Source organism: Lonchura striata, chromosome 14, assembly GCF_046129695.1.
Source record: "Lonchura striata isolate bLonStr1 chromosome 14, bLonStr1.mat, whole genome shotgun sequence".
Taxonomy (NCBI): domain Eukaryota; kingdom Metazoa; phylum Chordata; class Aves; order Passeriformes; family Estrildidae; genus Lonchura; species Lonchura striata.
In genome coordinates, this window is record NC_134616.1 from 10866089 (window position 1) to 10886231 (window position 20143).

Genomic DNA, 20143 nt, shown 5'->3' on the forward strand with positions numbered 1-20143 from the left:
GGAAGCAGAGGTTCCCTGCTGGTGGAACAGAGACCCTGAATTTCAACTGCCTTCAGGCCTGTGCATTCCTGACTCCTTTTTCTGCCAGGATGGTTTGTGGAACAATTCTTTTCTTAGAATCATGACTACTAAATCCAAACTTTTTGCTATTTTCCTTTAATGCTATTAATGAGTTCTTATTATGCTTTAAGTACCTCTTCTAACTCAAATTAAAAGTTTACACTGTCAAGTCATGTGTGTAATGAACTTAACAGTTCTTAAATTTAAAGAGCATTAGTTAATTTTTAGCTCAGAAACAATAAAAAGTAGGAATAGGCTTCTTTAAGCCCGAGAATGTGGCTTCAGAACCCTTTTTACTTAATTTTTATTATTTAGTTTATCTTTTATTCCTATTTTTGATTATCCTTTCAGAGTTGATTGAACCAAAACACAATTGGGACCTTACAGAAACCTGTTTTCTGTTAATGAATGCATGAGTACATGAGAGTTATCATAAATAAACAAGGTATTAACTTTATTCTTCCTTCTTTTTTTAATGGATTTTATGGATTAAATAATTAAATTATGAGCAGCTGTCCATTCTTTAGGACTGCACAGAAATCATGAACTTTGAAGACATAAGGGATGCATAAGTAAGAACTCCTGCCTGGACCTCTCCTGAACTTATACATGAAAGTGACAAGGAAAATTATGATCCTATTTATGTTAACTCAAATGTTGAGAAATATCAACTAATTCAGTTCTATGTCTCTAGATTTACATTGCAATAGCAGATTCATTTTCCCATTTTACCAGTAAAGGGGCTAACACTGAACATAACATGAAATTGCAACCTGAGCTTTAGAGTTCTATTAAACAGAAACTTAGACCAAAACCATAAAAAATAATATAAAAATATAATTAAATTAGTATTTGCACCATAGTAATATTTATGTTATTCACATGTATTTTTAAAAACAGCCTTCTCTTTAGAATACAAAGATTTTTCCTTCTTATAATAGATAATAAAGTCATGTCAAGGGAAAAAGGTGAAAAAATGCCAAAAGTTCTTTGTTTTTATTTATTATACATTTAAGTATGCTTAGTTTTCCAGATAAGCATTAAATGGATGCACTACTTTTCAGAAAATCTTCACTTATTTTACATTAGTTGTAGCTGTGATGCTCTTGGTACAATTTGTGGTAATTTTGTTAAAGACTAAGCTTCACTGCATTACCCCACAGGCCTTTTGTCAAGTCTGAGGAGCCATTTGCACAATTTCGTCTAGAATTTTCAAAATTAGAAAATGAAGATAATTTCCATTTTCAGGGAAACAACAAACAGGGAAACAATGAGTCAAGGAAAAAAAAACTAACTAAGAAAGATGAACCTACTCAGGGTGTAGCAGGGAAGTGGTGGAATCATTATTCCTGGAAGTGTTCTAAAAGCATATGGATGTGGCACCTGGGGATGGTTTAGTGGTGAGCACAGTGGTGCTGGGTTAATGCTTGGACTCCATTACCTCTGAGGTCTTTTCCAGCCTCAGCAGCTCTGTGACTCTGCTCCCTGTTTATTCTCCATCTGCAGATAATTGACGTGCAGCCTGTCCCGACCTGTGCACAGGGCACCCAGCACAGCGAGCTCCTTGCTCTAGGAGCATCCCCAGCAGCAGGGGGGAGGGAGGGGATGGTAACAGATTTCACACACCCAGATCTTCCAGAGCCTTCTCCTTTCCTGACTCACCTTTCAAGAAGTGTTTTGGACTTACCAGGGTGACACTGTTTGCACTGACATCCAAACCAGGCTCCAGCCAACCATTCCACACTGGGCTGGACCTCCTGCTCACTGCACACTTCAGCACTCCCCCAGCCATGGCTTGAAAAAGTGCAAACCAGAGCCCACAAGAACATTTTCCCTGAAGTCCTGTAATGGGAATAAGAGATGTTAAAGTAGACCAATATTTCACACCTTACTGAGCTGATAATTTACCATAGAAATATCTTTATCTTAATAACGAACAATTAGATTGGTGAAGTTCATGTCTCACTTTTAAAAAATGTTCTCTTCTCAAACTGCTCATCTGAGATGGCCTACATTTGCACATTGCACTATTAGCAAAATGACTGTGATCATTTTAATTTAACAAATGGAAATGCACAAACACCTGCCTTTGTGCTAATGAGCTTGGCCTTTGAAACTCGTGGTGAATGGCTGCAGGTTATTAGACATGCCCAGCAAAACAGTGGCTGCAGCTTCCATTTGCAGCTCTGTAATTCACTGAAGTTATCTCATTTTCCCAATTGGGTCCAATTACAACAGTCATGATAAATAACCTTCCATTGTTTGTACATTTAATTCTCTGGAAAAATAGCTGGGAAATGGGTCTGGGGTACTTATACGAGTAGGAAAGATTGTGTTGTGCATCTTGGGGGTGTGGGATGTACAGGAGAGGAAAACAGTTCTATAAAGTCTCTGTATATTAAAATAGAAATTTTTCTTAATAAGAAAACCTGGAAATGTTTATCTCTGCTTTTTTTCTCATGCATCTCTGTTTGTCCCCAGACATATTTTCCTCCAGTCATATCATCATAAACCTTTGCCTTGTAGATAACAACTTCTTGCTTTTCAACACTTCAAATCAAGATTATCTGACCTGAAGGAGAAGAAAAACCTTGGTTTTTTTTTTTTTACTTTTCTACTACATATTCTTTATTTCAGTCCCTCTAAAATGTGATAACATTTTATATTTTTTTTTAAGGAAAATATTCTATTCCATTCTTTCATACTTTATCCTAAGGAAATCAGCCTGTTTATCTCAGATTAAACTGGTACTTCAGACAAATCACTTGCACTGGAAAGAAGCTGTCCTAGGCCCCTGGCTGTTACTCACCAACAGGTGCTGCCAACTCCTAACTCAGCATTGTCAGAAATACAGTTTTCATTAGCCTGTCCTGGTATTTCAGCATTAGAAAAAAAAAAAAAAAATAGGTTATTTCCTATATTCAGTGCTTTCTGCTCCCTGCACTATTTTGTTGATGTTCATTTTGTATTTCTATACATTTCCCCTGAGCATTGAACTAGAAAATAAAACTGAAGCTATTATTCCTCTCTATAAAAATAAAAATCTCACATGCTGAGCACTCATCCAGCCTTCATAACACTCCTTTGGTTTTTCCACATTGTGTGACTGGATGCAAGAAAATAGCTCAATTATCTATTGGACATGGGCACTAATGAGGCCTGGGTCACTCTCAGCTAATTAGAAGCAGCCCAGTTTTTTAATGATTGCAGTCTTAATACAGGTAAGAACCAGGATGGCAGCAAAATTAGCTGGTGCCACTCTTTCTATGCTTCCCATTCTACCCATTCTGGGACGTAAATTCTTCCTTATTGTTACTCATGGCTGACTGCCCCACTAATGAATGTGATTTCTGCAGTCAGATGTTTATGAAAATGTCACACACCCCACGCAAGATGCAGCCACTGAGGTGGCTCCTTCAGAGCAAACCTGCTCTGTCTCAGGGAGCCACAAACAGAAAGGGCAGCAGGGAACTGAATCAGTGGTGACACTCCAAACTGTCCTGATCACACAGAGCTCCTAGGATGATTCGTGCTCTGTCCTGGCTGATTTTTCCTGTAGCTCTTGGAGCAGTGCAATTAGTGGCGGTATGAACATTAATTGACCCAACCAGTGAATCAGAAAGGCAAGGCCTGGAGAAGGACTGCGAGACTGACAGCCCTGCAGGAAAAACCCTGACATTTCCAGTTAGTGTTTCCACAAGCAGGTAAACAAATGAACAGAAATTGGGCTGTGTCACCACGTGTAGATGTCCCATTAACAAGCCCAGGGGAAATATTTTCTAGGAGCATCAGCAAATGTGTTTCATGTGGTAAGCAAGCTGCCATTCTGGGGAATTGATGGAAGAGCCCTTGTTTATGCACTGCCAGGCCATGTCCCATTCCCAGCTGTGCTTTAATACCTTCAGAAACAGAACTGACAGAGAAAAATGCTATTTCAGAGCTCAGTCCAACATACTATCATCTACCTGCTCAGCTTTAACCCATTGCATTTGGAATGAAAACTCCCCATTTTCACAAAACTCTATTAAAATATCACAGGATTACATCACCATATCACAGAATCATGAAATTATTTGGGTTGGAAGGCACTTTGAAGATTATCTAGTTCCAAAGCCCTTGCCATGGGCAGGAACACCTGTGACTGTGGTTTCCTAGCTGGCAGCATCAAGCATTTCGAGTATTAATGTTCCACAAAGTACAGTTAATTATCACGTTGCAAGGAGTTCAGTCCTTTTAAGTCTCATTTGTGGTTTTGCTCAGACCTCTCCACACAGTTTCAGTTCCGAGGCAGCCTGTGCAGAGCAGCAAGTCCTGTGACAGTCCTTGTTTATTTTATCTGCAGCTCTCAGGCTGAGAGCCTCCTGTCACCGAGTGCTGGGCGAGTCTGAACAAATGACAGATGTGAAAATGTTCTGCCAGGGAGGACAGCCCTGCTCTCCCACATCCTACCTTCCCTGCATGAAGCTTGGTCAGCTTTACCTGTCACTACTTACAAAATCTTTTAAGCATTTCAGACCACTTTCATTGCCACGCTGACAATGCAGGGAATTTTTGTGGTCTAACAGCTGCCTCTGTCTTGCAGTTAGGCAATTTGGAGGACTGAACATTCCCACCACCATCACTCAGGTGGATTATGAGGGATTTGGAAGTGTGAGGTTCAAACCAACCCATCTGGGCCATTCTCTGCATGCGTGGCAGGCAGCAGAGGACTGGGACAATGTGCTCTGGTGTCCTGCACAGCCCCAGGGCTCCTGCCTGCTCTGGGGGGCTCCTGCTTGGTCTGGGGGGCTCCTGCAAGGCCCTGCTGGCTGCCAGACCCTCTCCACCATGCCAGAGGGGCTGGCAGGTCCCTCCCAGTGCCACCTGCCTGGTGCAGAGCTCTTCTCAGGCTGCTGGTAGGGCACAGAGGAAGAAGGGGTGGCCTGGAGGCAGCCAGGGCTTTATGTCCCCCCCAGTGACAGGGGGCAGAGGGGCTCAGGGAGCTCTGCCAGGCAGACCTCTCTGCCCTCAGCCTGTGGGAGCATCAGAGCAGATGCTCTTCCCTCACCACCTTTGCCATTGCCCTGCCCTTTCCATGCCTGAAATACATCCCCTGCCTGTCACAGTCTTTTCCATTGGATATTCACACCAGCAGCTTTAGGCACCTACTTTAACTGGCTAATTTAAGAGCTTGGGTCTGTCTCATTGGGCACCAACAACAAGTTGTAATTAAATGACATTTTCTATGCTATATTAAACTCTTTCAGTCAAAAATATCTCATTGAAAAATCAGGAAATAAGTCCCCAGGGCTATCATTATCCATCTGCTTTCCTAGCAACTTTAGGCAACAGCAAATTTTAAAATAAATTTATACAGGATGCCTCCCTCTCTCATGTGATATGGACATGACATCTTTCATGTTGCCTTCTTGGAGTACAAAAGTTCCAGAGATATTATTTTGCAGCAAAGTGTCCCCAGCCAGCCATAAAGGCAGCAGTCTCCTGCATTCCCAGGTGGCCTTTGACTATTTACAACCTTACACTGAGCTGCTCCTCAGCATCTCACAGATCCATAAAGGAGGGAAGATGGTTACATCCTCTTTGAACAGGCAGATGAGAGAATAGTTGACAGCTGATGTTCAAGGGAAATAAACAGAAACAAATCAGATCAGAAAGTCTGTGAGACTAAAGTGGGAAGGTTCAGCTTTGGGAGACCAGTAGGAAGGTGAGAGGTTTTCTAGCATCTAGACTGACTTTCACGTGACCCACAACATCCTTTTTTTGTAATTGCAAGCAGTGCAGAACTTGAGCTGGAACAATTAGCCTACTCGCACAGAAATGCATGGAACACCCCAATACTGCCTAGGAAGAGGCTGAGATGCTGGGGAGGGAGCAAGTTAACAGATTTTAAGCAATTTAGGGACAGATTAAATCATCCAAATAGTCACAGTGTCTCTGCATTGCACACAGACAATCCCCCATAGCAGGCAGCCTGGCTGGCTGCCTGAAGGTGGGGAGGAGGAATATTCCCTCCCAGGAGCAGCCCAAAGCTCATCAATAACAAAGAAACCACCACCCTGGGAGCAGAGCAGGAGGTTTGCAGGAGCAAACTCAAAGGACTGAAGGAACCAGAAGTGGGTCACTGACATTTGAGCACAAAACTGCTAAGCCTGAAAATGCTTCCATTTGTTCAGTGCAAAGCACAGCGGAGTCCAGATGTTTAAATTCAATTCTTTAGATAATAAAGATGACAGCAGCTACAACCCCACAAAGTTTCTTTCATCTTTCAACATGATACATAGATTATGTTTCAGAAAAAACTTCTAAAAAATAAGGAACTGTGCCTCATTCTTATTAGGCTTTGTGGTTACACACGCTCACCTCCCAGCAGCAGCTGCCCCTTAGAGCTGCTTTGTATCAGGCTTTCCATGGCACAGCTTAGGGCAGTGGGTGATCATTAATCTTTGTGTTTCACTTACTTAGTCCTTAATCCAAATTTAAGCCAACAGAGACTGTTTGTTTCAGGCAGGTATATCAAAATTAAGATTTGAGCAGCACCCACTTGATATTATAAAACTACAAGTTTTGCCGTTTAGCTTCAAACACGACCGTGAATATAAGTTATAAATAGACACTTAAATGTTTCTTTCAACTGATGTTAATCAAAAATCCTGAAGGGTAAGTTTTACCTCTGGGTTCAGGATAGAAAAGCCTTCCAGTTATTTGAAAGATAATTCCATTGGCACGTTTCTTCCCCACCTCTTTGCTGTATGTCTTTCCAAGGGCTGTGCTGACAGCAGTGCCTGCAGAAGCTGCTGAACTTTCCCTGCACAACTCTCTGGCCTTAATTGCAGCCCATAAAGAGTTGGAGCTGCTGCCACCTATGGACAAGGATCAGGCACAAACATGGATTTGCTGCTGGAAAATGGAAGTGTGAGCTGACACAAAGTTGTTAATATTCCCCTGTAAATGTATTGGTCTCCCCACCATTATTAATGCCAAGCTTTGTGCTAATGAGCCACATTAAATGTTTAAGGCACAAGGCAGAATCCACAGAAAACATTCAGAACCTCTTGTCCTCATCCCTCTGTTGTCAGAGCTAATGGAGAATAAACCCCAAATTTCAGTAATATATTGGTTACTATGCTCAGCATGTTTAACTCATAAAGAAAATGAATTGCTGTTTTAGGTCTGTCAAATAACCAAGTATGGATTAACCTTTGATTTAGATTTTTACATGCCTGAATCTTGTTGTCTATGGACTTAGCAGGACAGCACAGCATTTTTTGATTGACTCACAGTAGCTGTGCATAGATTATTTAAAAGTACATTACAATCTCTCAGGAGAAAAAAGAAAGTAACATTGTAAAATAATGCAGCAATCCTGTCCTTTTTCCTTGCATATTATACCTGTGTAATCTAAACAAGTGCAGAATGGAGCCATTTACAAGATGAAATAAACACAATTCTCAATATTATTGCAAGACAGCAGTAGAATAAATTTCACTGTAATTTCCACTGCTGTTGTTTCTGTAATGCAAAAAAGTGATGAATGAGTATCTATTTCATATAAATCATTGTAGGATTATCTGGAATCACTAAACCTAACATTTTTTAGAGGAATTTTTAAAACTTATATTTTTCTTTTCACTACTTGTAAGGGACTTGGAAGGTCAAAATTCTCAATGATTTTTTTTAATCTTGTTTCCTGACAGATGCTGAATATCTAATACTCCTTCCAGTTCTTTGATTTGGGGGCCACTGTAATATCTGTAAAAATAAAACCTGAGATAGCTCAAATAGGGCATCCAAAATACCAAATTTCACAAACCACAGGCCACGTTTACAAAGAACTCCTCCTCCTTTGCCATGGAACACAGAAGTGGCAGAGAGCATGACACGTTTGCTGAGACAGGGATATACCTCACACAGCTGAGTTAAGTTTCTCAGATCTGCAGAAAAGAGTGGATCTTAAAAAATAACAATAATAATTGTGAGAGATGAAAAGATACCTTTAAACACACTGTAGACAAGATTTCTTTGTCGCAAATTTAAAAGTTCAGGAAATCACAGCCTCCCAAGCTCTTTGAAGAGCACTGAAAAGGAAAGGAAACCAGGAATTGTTTCATCTTCCAGTCCTTCTGAAATGGAGATGTGCTCAGCTAGGAATAGCTCCACTTTCCCTCTATTGCTGGAAACATTCCCAGCCTGTGACTTATTCTGGAAGAGCAAGGCAGGACCATCCTGACAACGTCCTGAAGAGCTCATTTTGCCTGTTCTTGAAACAACAAGAACACGGGTGGTCAGTCTGTGTGAAGAAACTAAAGGAGCTGGAAAAGAGGGGGAAATGTTCCTCAGAGAGTGCAGGCAAGGAGTAAAATGCTTACAAACCAAAGGGCAAAAAGGTGAAAGGAGTCCCCCACTCTCAGAAGTGCTGGACGTCCTCTATTCCCTCTCCAGACAAAATCTATTTTCCCTATAGAAAATAGATTTTTTTTTTTCTGTCTCCCCTCCTCTGCCCCCATGAGGGTCTGCTCCTGCCTGGGGCCCCTCTGCCCCACTAAACCCTGGCAGCCAGGGACTGGGACAGCTGGCCACACCTGGCTGGCCCAAAGCCACTTCCCAGCCCATGGCCATGCTCATCCAACCCATGACTTTGCAGTGCATTTTCATTTATTTCAGGAAGTTCCAGAAATATATTAAAAATTAAACTAAGCTTCAGTAAATGCATAAAATTATTCATCAGAGAACCCCAAATTCTTTCAGTAGCTAGAACTTTTTAATAAAAGTGCATCTAGTTTCTTTTGGGTTAAATCATATCTTTTCCTAAGTTATGACAGAGATAATTGTATTGTTTATCAATACACTGAGTTTGAGCCATTAAGAGAACCCCATGTTCAGTTTGTACAAGCTCAATTTGTGTTCAAAGCTATATTCAGATATTTCCCAGCACCTTCACTTTAATGCAACACCAGGACATCATCTTCAGAATTTTTTTTTTTTTTTTTTATTTTATGGATGTAATTACTCATCTCATCATCTGAGTATTTTAAGTGTCATTCATGTTCTCAAGTTCCTGCTTACTTCAGTTGACAACAGTTGAAATCCATTTTTTTGGGACTCCACAATATTAATAAGTTACAACATATTTGTTACCACAACACACCTGGCATCTTCTAGCATATTTCTAAGAGTCTTCTTGCTGAAAGCTAATAAAAACTGTATTGAAAAATCTCTTTAATGCCTGTTACTTTGTGTGCAGGTTTTCTGCTCTAACACAGCTAGCAGGTTTGGGTAGGCTTTGAACAGCTGAAGTTTTGAACATCCATCAGCTCAAAAATGTTGATCTGTTTGATACAATCATTGATGTTCTCACCATGGGAACCAAAAGAAAAATATGTAGCTGAACTTCCTATTTATGAAGGCAGGAGAGCAGAGAATTTTCCATATGTGGGGTTCAATTCTTCCTTCAGTCTAGCCTTCTTGTTGATTTAAAAATAGCTTCAGTTCTTTTGAAAGTAGAAAATGAGGTTCTAATTGTGGAATATAGTATTTAACTGCAAAGCCACTAGCACTGGACAAACACAGTTAAATCTAGAAAATAATTAAATGAACAAGTTTTCTTCTTTGAAAACAAAGTTTTTTCTTTTACAGAAAAAAAATAATACTATCATTTCATAATAATAGATAACTACTGATAACAGTGGGATTATGAGCAGTTTGTTTGATATGTTTGATCATGTGCAGAATTGTAGCTACAAGCAGCAAGTGGTTTAAACATAGTATGTTGGTTAGAATTAATTAGAATGAATTTTCTATTCCAGAGAATGGTACCTTGCCTGCTCCAGGCCTATTGTCTGGAAACAGAAACAACCCCACCAAAAAAATCAGTTCTTGCCCAGGAGAAAAGAGGCATGTCCCTAGGGAGAAAATGGAGAGAGCAACATATTGATGGAACTCCCTCCTAAAGTGGTAGTGAAGCACAGAGAGAAGCAAAGATCATGACAGAGAACAGATAACAAAGAGGGAATAATTTCCTGAGGATAAGAGACCTGTTTAGATGAGACAAAGTCAACGAACAATATTTGCAGCTAGAAAGCCTATCAGCTTGAAAAGAAAAAACCCACAACTGAAGGCTTACTTATACATAGAATTCTCAAATAAAGTAGTTGCAGTTAAAGTGCATTAAATAAGAATACACAACAAACTCTTCCTCAACTTCTGCTTTTACTGGGACACATGCTGTTTTTAAAAGCATTAAAAATCCCTACATTTCACTGCACTAATGATACCTTTACAGGAAAAGCAGGTACAGTGGGTCCTTCTGTCATAGGGTTAAAGCATATTGGCAAAATGAGAGTGGTTAGGAGAGGTTCAGGTTGATGCACAACAATGTGAATTCCCTTTTATTAATCCCAGAGCTCAGTCCTGGGAGCTGCTGTCACAAAGGGAGAAAAATGCAGTAAGAAAAGTGAATGGGACTAGGGACTTGTGATTACATGAGAAAATAAAACAGGTTCCCCTTGTATGATTTATCAGCACAGCTACTGAGTAGCCATTTCAAACAACTTTAGCACAAACTGCTTAATACTGGATGTTTTTCTAACCTGTCCAGTGGCTGAAAGCAGGTACCTGCAGGGGAATCCCAGGGCTCAGCACAGGAAAGAACATAATGCACTTCTGTGCCTTGGGATTGCATAAAACTGTGGAAAATGCAGTTCCTCTAGCCTTGGGAATGTTACAGCTGTTTAAAAATGTCACCTGATCCCTGCAAACTTGGCTCTGCATGATGTTCCCAACACCATGAGTACAATGTGCTACTTTCTTCTTCATGGGCAAGATGAGATTTGTTCAAATCGTGCCTAAAATCTGACACATAGATAATGCAGAAATCAAACCATGCCTTCTGCAATATCCTTGTACATGAGGGGGGGGTTTGTTGTTTTCTTGGTTGGATTTTTTTTCCCAAATATATTTTCATGTTAATTCATATCAGTGAGGAGCACCTTGAATTAGAGCCTGTGCTCCCAGTTTGGCAAGATAGAGCAAATGTTTCAGTGCCTTAGCCCTTAAATTTTTTCCATTTTCTTAGAGTGCAATTGCATCTAATTGTACATTTTAAGCAAATATACATAATCACATCATTATGACAGGCAATTACCTTATTGTGCTGTATAATTAAGTAAATCACACAAGAAATTGTGCAGAACTTTAATAAAATTTTCCAAAAAGAAGTTAATCTTTCCTGCAACCGACAGGAGAAGCCATTTTCACTTCTAATGATCATAATCAATTTAGCATTTTCTACCCTAATTAGTGGGCACTCTGCAGGCATGTGCGGAACATGCACATTCAAGCAAAGTCCTGGGTGATGAGATTCATGACTTTTCATGTGTGTTTGCTGTGTGGAAAGACAAACATCCTTTTGTAGAATTTAATGATCGGTTGCTACGGAAAATGCAATAGGAGGAGAATTCATGTACATATTAAATGCATTCTGTTGAAAACCTTAAAAATTCACTATAATAGTTAGTTTTATCAGTATGATTCAAAGTACATTATTACCTGTTAATGTTCATAGATGTGTTTCATTACATAGCTTAGGAGCTGTCCTTTGATGGGAGGAGACTTCCCCTTGGCAAGGGAATTTATTTATTACCATAGCTGATTTTTGTTATTGTCAAAGGAAAAGGTTTTGTATTACCTAATTATATATATACATTGTATATACACCCAAGAAGTGGGTTAGGAACTTAATATAGGCAAATAGAAAAACACACAAGTCACTTTAACATCACATAGTCAAGAAACAAGAGCTAAAGAAAAAATAGTGACTGCTGAGCTTTAAAACAGATTCTTGACACACATAACAGGATTTTTCCAAATGTTTTGGTTGCATTTTTCCTCCCTGGAATAAAACACAGTTATGCCCAGTATGCCAGATTAGGGTCTGTCTGTAACACCTTTATGAGAGGTTTACCCACCTCCCTTAGAAATTGCTCAATGCCATCAAGGCACTGTAAAACAGTCCTGGTTTCTAAACAGGGCTTTCTGCACAAATATGGAAAAGATCACGAGTAAAGATCACACAAATACACATTTTAGTCACAACTTACCAGCTCACTCTGTTGATATTGACAGTGATTTTAGGAACAGCTGATTTATATCCAGGAGTTGGGGGCCTTATATTCTATACTCTTATGCTTCCCAAAGGCAACAAAACCCCAAACTGCCCAGAAATAAACAGAATCCACATGCTTAGGAACTACTTCCTCCCAAGAGAATGTTTCATTTAGCAAATATTTTGAGAAGTAAGGTCAACATAGATTGAGCATTGAAGAAGTGCTTTAGAAGATGCAGTAAACAAAGGAGAGATACAGAACATTTGACAGAGAAAATACGTGACAGAGAACATTTGACAAATATAAAGCACTTTTCAAAGGCATAAAACCAGATTTTGTTTCTTCCTACACTAGAAACCAAACTGCAACTAAAGAATAGCACCAATTAAAAAAATAATTTGGCACTGCATATTTAACTTAAGAGGAAAATGGGTATTTTACACACACACTCTGCAGCTATCTGAACAAAAATTGACACCCTCATTAGAAAGCATGAAATCTAAGTTGTTGGCAAAACTGTCTGAAAGCAGAATGAAGAAAGAAAGAAAAGAATCTGGGGTGACAGTAAGAATGTTACAATCAACCAAAACAGAGGCTGAAACTTGAATTTGCTTTTGCAGTTTCCAGTTATCAAAACTTGACACCTCTGTCACACCAGTATTCCAGGAAGAAAAAAAATTAGCACTTCAAACACCTCCACACACACCATCAAACACAACTTCTATACACAACAACTCCTGTCAAATGTCTTCTTCTTTTCTTCTTAATGGTATTAGCCTAAACTAGATTGTACTTGGAGGAAGAAAACCCAACATGTAGCTTGTCTGAAAAACAGAGATATGGCCATGCATCAATGTGGTGCTATAGAAATAGATCTCCCCATCATTTTCTAACAGACTCAGACCATTTGAAAAATTTCAAATACAGTCACAAAAAGAATTTGGCAAGAACAGTTCATATAATTGTCCCTCTTAGGGAAAAAAAAAAGAGAGACTAAAGGGGGAAAACATACATATTCTGCAGAGACATTGACATTGTATCTGGGCTTCAGGAGAGAAACACTCAAAGCTTTCAAAAGACATTTTCTAGACACTGGTCTAACTGGTATTTTGTTTAATAGAAACACTTTCAAAGAGTGGAATTAATCCAGATTTGTTGGTTTAATAAAGAACTGAGTTCAGCTCACTGATTTAATGCACTAGATTTACTGCTATGTTCTGGCCATGTGAAGAGCTGTAAATTGGATTTAGTGAACATGAGCAAGTCAATAAATGCCAGAAAGCAGACAAGATACCACTAAATCCACACCAAAATCACTGCAAAATATCTTAACCAAAAGGTACTGACCTGATTTCCACTCATGCAATTTTTTTTCAGTATTTATACCTGCCTGATGTAAAGAGCATAAGTCAAGGAGTTCCACTTAAAACCAGATTTCCAGGCAGGTAGGTAGGTCTACACCAGCTGAGAAGTCTGTCCCCACTCATTTCTCTCCTCAGAGGAAAATCACAGATTCAGTCAGGTTGAAAAGACCTCTGAGCCCATCGAGTCCAGCCATTAACCCAGCACTGCCAAATTCAGACTGAGCCCTGTCCCCAGCAGCTGCACCTGCACTTCTGGTGGCAGCCCCACCACTGCCCTGTCTCCTTGCACATTTATTTCACTTCATCCTTGCCAAGGGATGTGTTAATAAATATTCTCTGTGGAAAATGTTGCCTGATCATTTTCTTACCTTCCTCCACAAAGAACCAGATGCAACTGAGATCTCTCCTGTATCATTAATTTAACAGAAGTGTATTTTCAGCTGCCCATCATATAGGATTTGACAGGGAAGTATAAAATTTGTTGAAATAATACACCAAGTACTGTAAAAATTCACAGCTAAGACTGCATTAAGATATCATGTACACGAGTTTGGAAGCCTTGCAGATACATTTTAAGGCAAACAGCTGAACATGCTCATTGTGTGACACCTGCTTTGTAGCTGCACCTTTCCCAGGAACCCCCAGCTGGTTCCTGCTCCCCAAGCACACAGGTACAAGCCCCACCAGCATTCTCTATCTGCTGAGTCCTTTCCTTTTTGAAGGTGTACAGTTTCACTGCAACAAACCATGAAGTCACTTTTAGTGACAGCCTTATGCTCTTGAAATCCATAAACATCCAAAACAGCTCTGTCAACTTGGTAAAATTCAAAAAACTCTCAATTTCTTCAGTAGTTTTAGGAGATTGTGACTCGCATAAACTGTCATGTCCTCAGTTTTGAGGCAAATTTCAAGCAATCTCACAATTTCTTATAGTGTGAGTTCCTAAATCTACAAGGAGTCTGGCCCTCTCAGCTTTTTCATGCATGTACACAAATTAAATTTACACTTACAAAACTAACCTATCAATTGTGTCCCTCAATTACACATTTCATAAGACAAAAATCTCTTATCAGTGAGAGCAACACAGACATTTTTTTTCTGAAGATTTCTAAACACAATTAATCTGGGTTTAGATAGTTACATAACCCTCTGGATTTAGGCAGTGTGAGCATTACCAGATCCAGAAAAAAATAATCTGCACTTTTTTGCCCCGAGGTCATATAATCCTCCTGAGTGCTCAGGATCCTGCTCTGAACATTCACTTCTCTCTCTTTTTACCTGAGGCCACTTGCTTTAGCCTTGGCCTGTCTCACAGTTAAAAGAACAGTGTAAAGTTAAAAGAACTAGTAAAGAAAGTATGTTTAGACTTTTTAATTCTCTCTGATTTTTTGTATACTTCTCTCCAAGTTTTCTTAATCATCAAAACTGTTCCACTACAAGCAGGTGTGACTTAACACCAAGCTTTTATGCTGCCTGTAAAGGACCTTCCCAGTTTCATGGAATAAACATTAATTATTAGCTCCATATAATTAGAATTTTCAAGTCATCCAAAGAAACTCATAAAGAAAAGCACATTTCCTACTGAATAAAACACAAATACATTTTGTAAATCCTAAAAATAGGTTCAGAAAGGGTTACGTATTGGTTCTTCTGCTTCACTCACACATAAAATTACAGGTATTTACTAGCAATGGTAAATTTTTCCCTTAAGTCTCACATGAAAAAGAAGATGAAAGCCATCGGCCCAAACTCTGATGCTAAAGCAGATCTCCAAATCCTCCCCTATTTTCCATTAAAAATGCCACAGCTCTCTCAGTCAGAAGAACACGCCTCTGATAACTGTGCTAAAAACAGTAGATCACAGTGAAAATTAGGGATTGGGTTGAGACAAAATATAAGAAGTCTTTAAATGCAGCTCATACTTGGAAAAAAAAAATCATGTTTTCTCCCACTGTGTGTGAGGTGTGCCCAGTGCAGTGTAAGGTGGAAGCTGCAAGAGGGACCAATGCAGCCAGGATGGGGAATTAGAACACCCATCACTCACATCCTACATCATCACAGTTAAGTGAAAATGTCAGAATATCTGTATTTTTATAAAAACTTACTAAACATTCAGGACATAGTAGAAAATTATACCATGCACTTACTAACAAATAGTTTACAAATCCCAAACTCCTGTTATCTCCAGTGACCATCTTGGCAAATACAGATACCAGCACAGAGTTCATTTTCTATGTTTCTATCCATTATCTAACTTTGCCTTTCATGGATTCATTAAAACAGTGGTTTGTAATAGCATCAAATTAGTAGAAAATCTGATATGGTGCAGTTTGACAATGATATAGCTGTCATGATAGTTCTACTTTTTGCTTGTACCTACTCATTAGAATCAAATATCTACCTCTCAGCGTTTCTCCTGGGTTCATCCAACTCTGAAAGCTCTCAGGCCATTAAAGTATATCAATTAGTAATGATTTTCTTCCAGCCCCAGCAGCCACTGAAGCATACATTAAAGGTGATACCTGCAATCCAAAATTTAATGTGGGCATTTGAGAATATCTACTTTGATGAAGAGATTATCAGAAAAACTCATTTGCTTAAAGTTTTAGATCACAGTTATTGAAAATATTTTATTTGCTGAGCAAATGCCTGATGAACATTCCTGTATCCGTTAAATAATATTAATTGCACACAGGTTGGGGAAACACAAGAATCATTAAAGGATAAATGAGGTTGTGCAATGGCCCAGAAGAGCTAATGTTATCGCTTTCCAGGCTGCTTTTACAACCTTCTGAGTAGGACAATTTTTAACTGAGTCATCGTGGCCGAAGGAAAGTTACTTTCACTGTTTGAGTGTATCTATCCAATTGAGTAGATGTCTCAGAGGCAGCTCATTACAAGCCCTGGAATTAGAGGCTGTCACATTCCTCGTAGCTAGGTTAGGTCCCTTCAGCCAGGATTGTTTGGGAAAGCAATCCTTTACATGCTCACAGGCATTTCCAAGCCTGAGAGGCCACTTACCTCTGGTCCAATGCAACTCAATATAGTTACCCAAAGATCAGACTGCAAAGCAAATGTAATTAGTGAATGCAAAACTTCTGCACAATACATTTTGACCATTCCACCTACATATTTACTTATTTTTAAACAGAGAAATATACTGCTCCTCACGGAAAATATCACAAACTAGTGAAACATCAGGAGCACATCAGAATCACATTTAATCCTCAGAGCCAGCACCATGAGACTTACTATGGAGATAGAGATGCAATTGAATTTGTCACTCCTTTGAGTGGCAGAGGCTCTCACTCCTTAAATGATGTGACCTGGAATGATTTTTTGAATACAAGCATAAGATTAATTTCCAAGTTTTTATCCCACTGTTATGCCTGTAAAATTGTTTCCACTTGAATATACTTGACATTAGTCATAAATCTCTGGTCAAACAAAGGTGAAAAAGGATGAAAATGCCATATACAACATTTATTCTTACCTTCAGCTGCCAAGAATCTTCTTTTGGTATAGTTGACCTGATCATCACTTGAAATTTTCATGTATTGGTTTCATTATCTGTATAATCACCCAACAAATTTGACACTACGTTTCTCAGCAGGAGTTTGCAGATTCCTTCTCAGCTAGTTAATGAGTCTTCAAGTTTGATCTGGACACAGAACACATACCTGGTATGACTCTTTCAAATTAGATCCAATTTCTTTTTCATGTTCTTTTTCCTTTGAATCTAAATAATAGCTCTGCTGTGACCACACATTCTTTTATACCTCTACACAAGTCTCTATATTAATGGAGCTAATTTTAATTTCCATGTGGAAATCCTCCCAAACAGACAAGATCAGCATGAAAGAAGTATTTCAGTAGGTGGCAAATGCTCACTTCTCACCACCTCTTTCCTACTGTTCAGCCACCATGGCCACTCCTTCACCTGGGCACATCTGGCCAGCAGTGCCTGGCACACCCCATTTGCATCTCCTCTCCTGCCTATTTAAAGTCAGTGAGTATGTGCATATTGGGCACTACTTCCATAAGATGTTAAATGAAAGCATATGTGGAAAACAGATTTACAGGCTGAATTTTACAACAAAGATTTTTGAAATTGTAACAAATCAATCATCTAAAACTTGAACAAACACTTTTATATTTCACTGGATTACTTACACTTTGATATTAAATCCTCCTTCCATAATATTTCCAAAAGGGAAAAAATATTTCCAAAAGAGAAAAAGAAATATACTTCAGTCAGAGTGCCAAATAATCTATCTAGTCTTATCTGCACACATATGCACGCAAGAAATATCTACCACCCAGGCAACAGTCTGCACATCCCCATTCCTTTCACAGCTATCAGACAAGTTTGACCTTTGGTTCAGACCTAAAATCTCCCAACCCATTCGTTCTATCTTAAGAGCAGCTCCTTCAGGGAAGGAGATGATAATGTATCTGCAAAGGCTGACTCTTTGTGCAGTTGGAGGGGGGAAGTGCCAGCATAACAAATTGCTCCTGTTCAAACCCATCAATTCAAAACAAGCATCTGGAAAACTTGACAAGAATACTCAAATGACCCTTGTGTTCTGACAGCTGGAAAAGAGAAAGCACTCTCCACAACGGGAAGATGTGTGCTCAAACTTTTTGCCTGGATAGAGAAACACATAAAACTGTTTGAAATATTTTTCCTCAAAGCTCATTAAATAAAACTTTCAGTGCAAAGTATGACTCATGTAGGCAACTATGTCAGCACTCACAAATCTGTGTTCAAGAGCACCAGAAGCTGGTCATGGCGATGGGCATGTTACAAATTCCCTTCTCTCGTGAGCCCCCACTGCTGCAACAGATCATTTCCTCCTGTGACAGGGACCTCCATCTCCCTCCAGCCCTGGCACATCAGGGCTGCCACCTCGGTGGGGAGAGCTTCTGCCTGCTCCGCCTGGAGAGGCCACTGAGGATGTTCGTGAGGAACAGACTGCAATTCTGCTCTCTCCAGTCCTGCCAAGAGAAACACCAAGATTAGGGTGTGCCATTGCTGACATAAATTCAATTTGATTGTATCTCAGGATTTCTGATTTGGTCAAGATCTGCACTGAGGGGGAAAAAACCCAAAAAATCTACCTTGCATCATCAATTAATTATCTTCATTCTGAGTTTCTTCACTTTGGCCTCTGCAGATGAAGCATCTACCTGTGCATCAAAATACCTTAAAACTTTTCAAAATGCAACAAACTACTTCTGGAACTTTAAAGTCCCAAATATCAATAACAATACTTAAATAATACTCTGGTCTAAATTTATTCTTTTAAATTTAATATAATAATTGCCCCAACTTTCCTGATTGAAACAGAAAATGACAAAAAGAAAGGCTGACCCTTCAGAAGTCACAGGTCTATTTGGACATTTAAGCTCTCCAACAGATGGTAGCCCAAATTATGCCCAAAATGGATGTAGATAAAAATTCTGTATTTACCTAAAAATGTCTTGAGAAATGTTTACTAATGTTTATTAATGTCTTGTATGCTGGAAAAACAAAGTCATATGCCTCAGTACTTTGTAATTGCTTTTACAGGAGAAACGGCAGAAATTCTTTAAATTACTTAGGTTTTATTAAGGAAAAAAGACCTCGTCAAGGATTTAAGTTGGTTTTGATTAAAAGTGACTCTGTTTGGAGGAACTCAGTAACATACTCAGTATTCAAACAATAAAGAATTGACACTTTATACATAGCAGCAAACTCTGGACCTTATTTTTTTTTGTCACAAGAAAAATTAAACAAGTTACATTAGAAAATGGGTCACAACAGGATTTGCAGTAAACACTATACACAATATCAGCCATTTGTGCAGAACACAGCTGACGCACACACAGAGTTTTCTGGTTTATGCCTTACTTCTACGATTCTAAATTGATTTACAGCCCCATGTGAGACTCATAAAAGAGCCCTAGGCAGCTCTATCCTGCTCACATACTATTTGCAACACTGTGAATTTCTCAATTTGCCCATTTAAAAACATTTTCCCTTTTCCTTCCTTTCAATAACAGATTTCTGGAGGGAGTAGGGTGAGAGAGATGAGAACAGAGATAGTTAATGGTTAGATACACAAATGAGACACAAATCAGTACATCACCTTCTGCTCCAGATCCTAGAGAAGCTCTGGTTTTTGGCTGGGGGAGTCACTGCTTCCCACTCACCTGCCCTGGAAAATACAATGAGAGATCTAAAACCTGACCACATGTGACGATGCAAACGTTGCTGGGAAATGAATCACTGCATCTAACATGACTTCAATTAGAAGAAAGACCTACTTTTATTAAGGCAAAAGATTTATAAAAACAGGGATTTTTTTAAAAAATATATACACACAGGAAAGGCCTTCAAAATGAGGTATAGTTGGTCCATAAAGGAGTTTGCTTATTAATTTCCCTCCCCAGCATAACACCGTGACATTGTTGGATCACTATCCATCTTCCAGTTCAGAAATTAGGTATGGAGAAATAGAACAGGGGCTCCCAAGGTGGTCCAGGAAAATGAAGACAGAACAAGAACCAGAATTTGCTATTCTGATAGTTACTGCAATTGTCTTTCTAATAAGCCAGATTGCTCCTCTTCATTAC

At 39.2% G+C, this 20143-nt stretch overlaps 1 long non-coding RNA gene across 1 annotated transcript; it reads right to left on the reverse strand.

Moving 5' to 3' along the window:
- Nucleotides 1–1878: 1878 nt before the first annotated feature.
- On the reverse strand, nt 1879–18414 carry LOC110481839 (uncharacterized). The gene is made up of 3 exons (XR_002467323.1): nt 18283–18414; nt 17019–17186; nt 1879–1902 (listed from the first exon to the last, which is right to left on the reverse strand). It is a non-coding gene; the product is annotated as an uncharacterized LOC110481839 (long non-coding RNA).
- Between the last annotated feature and the right edge of the window lie 1729 nt (nt 18415–20143).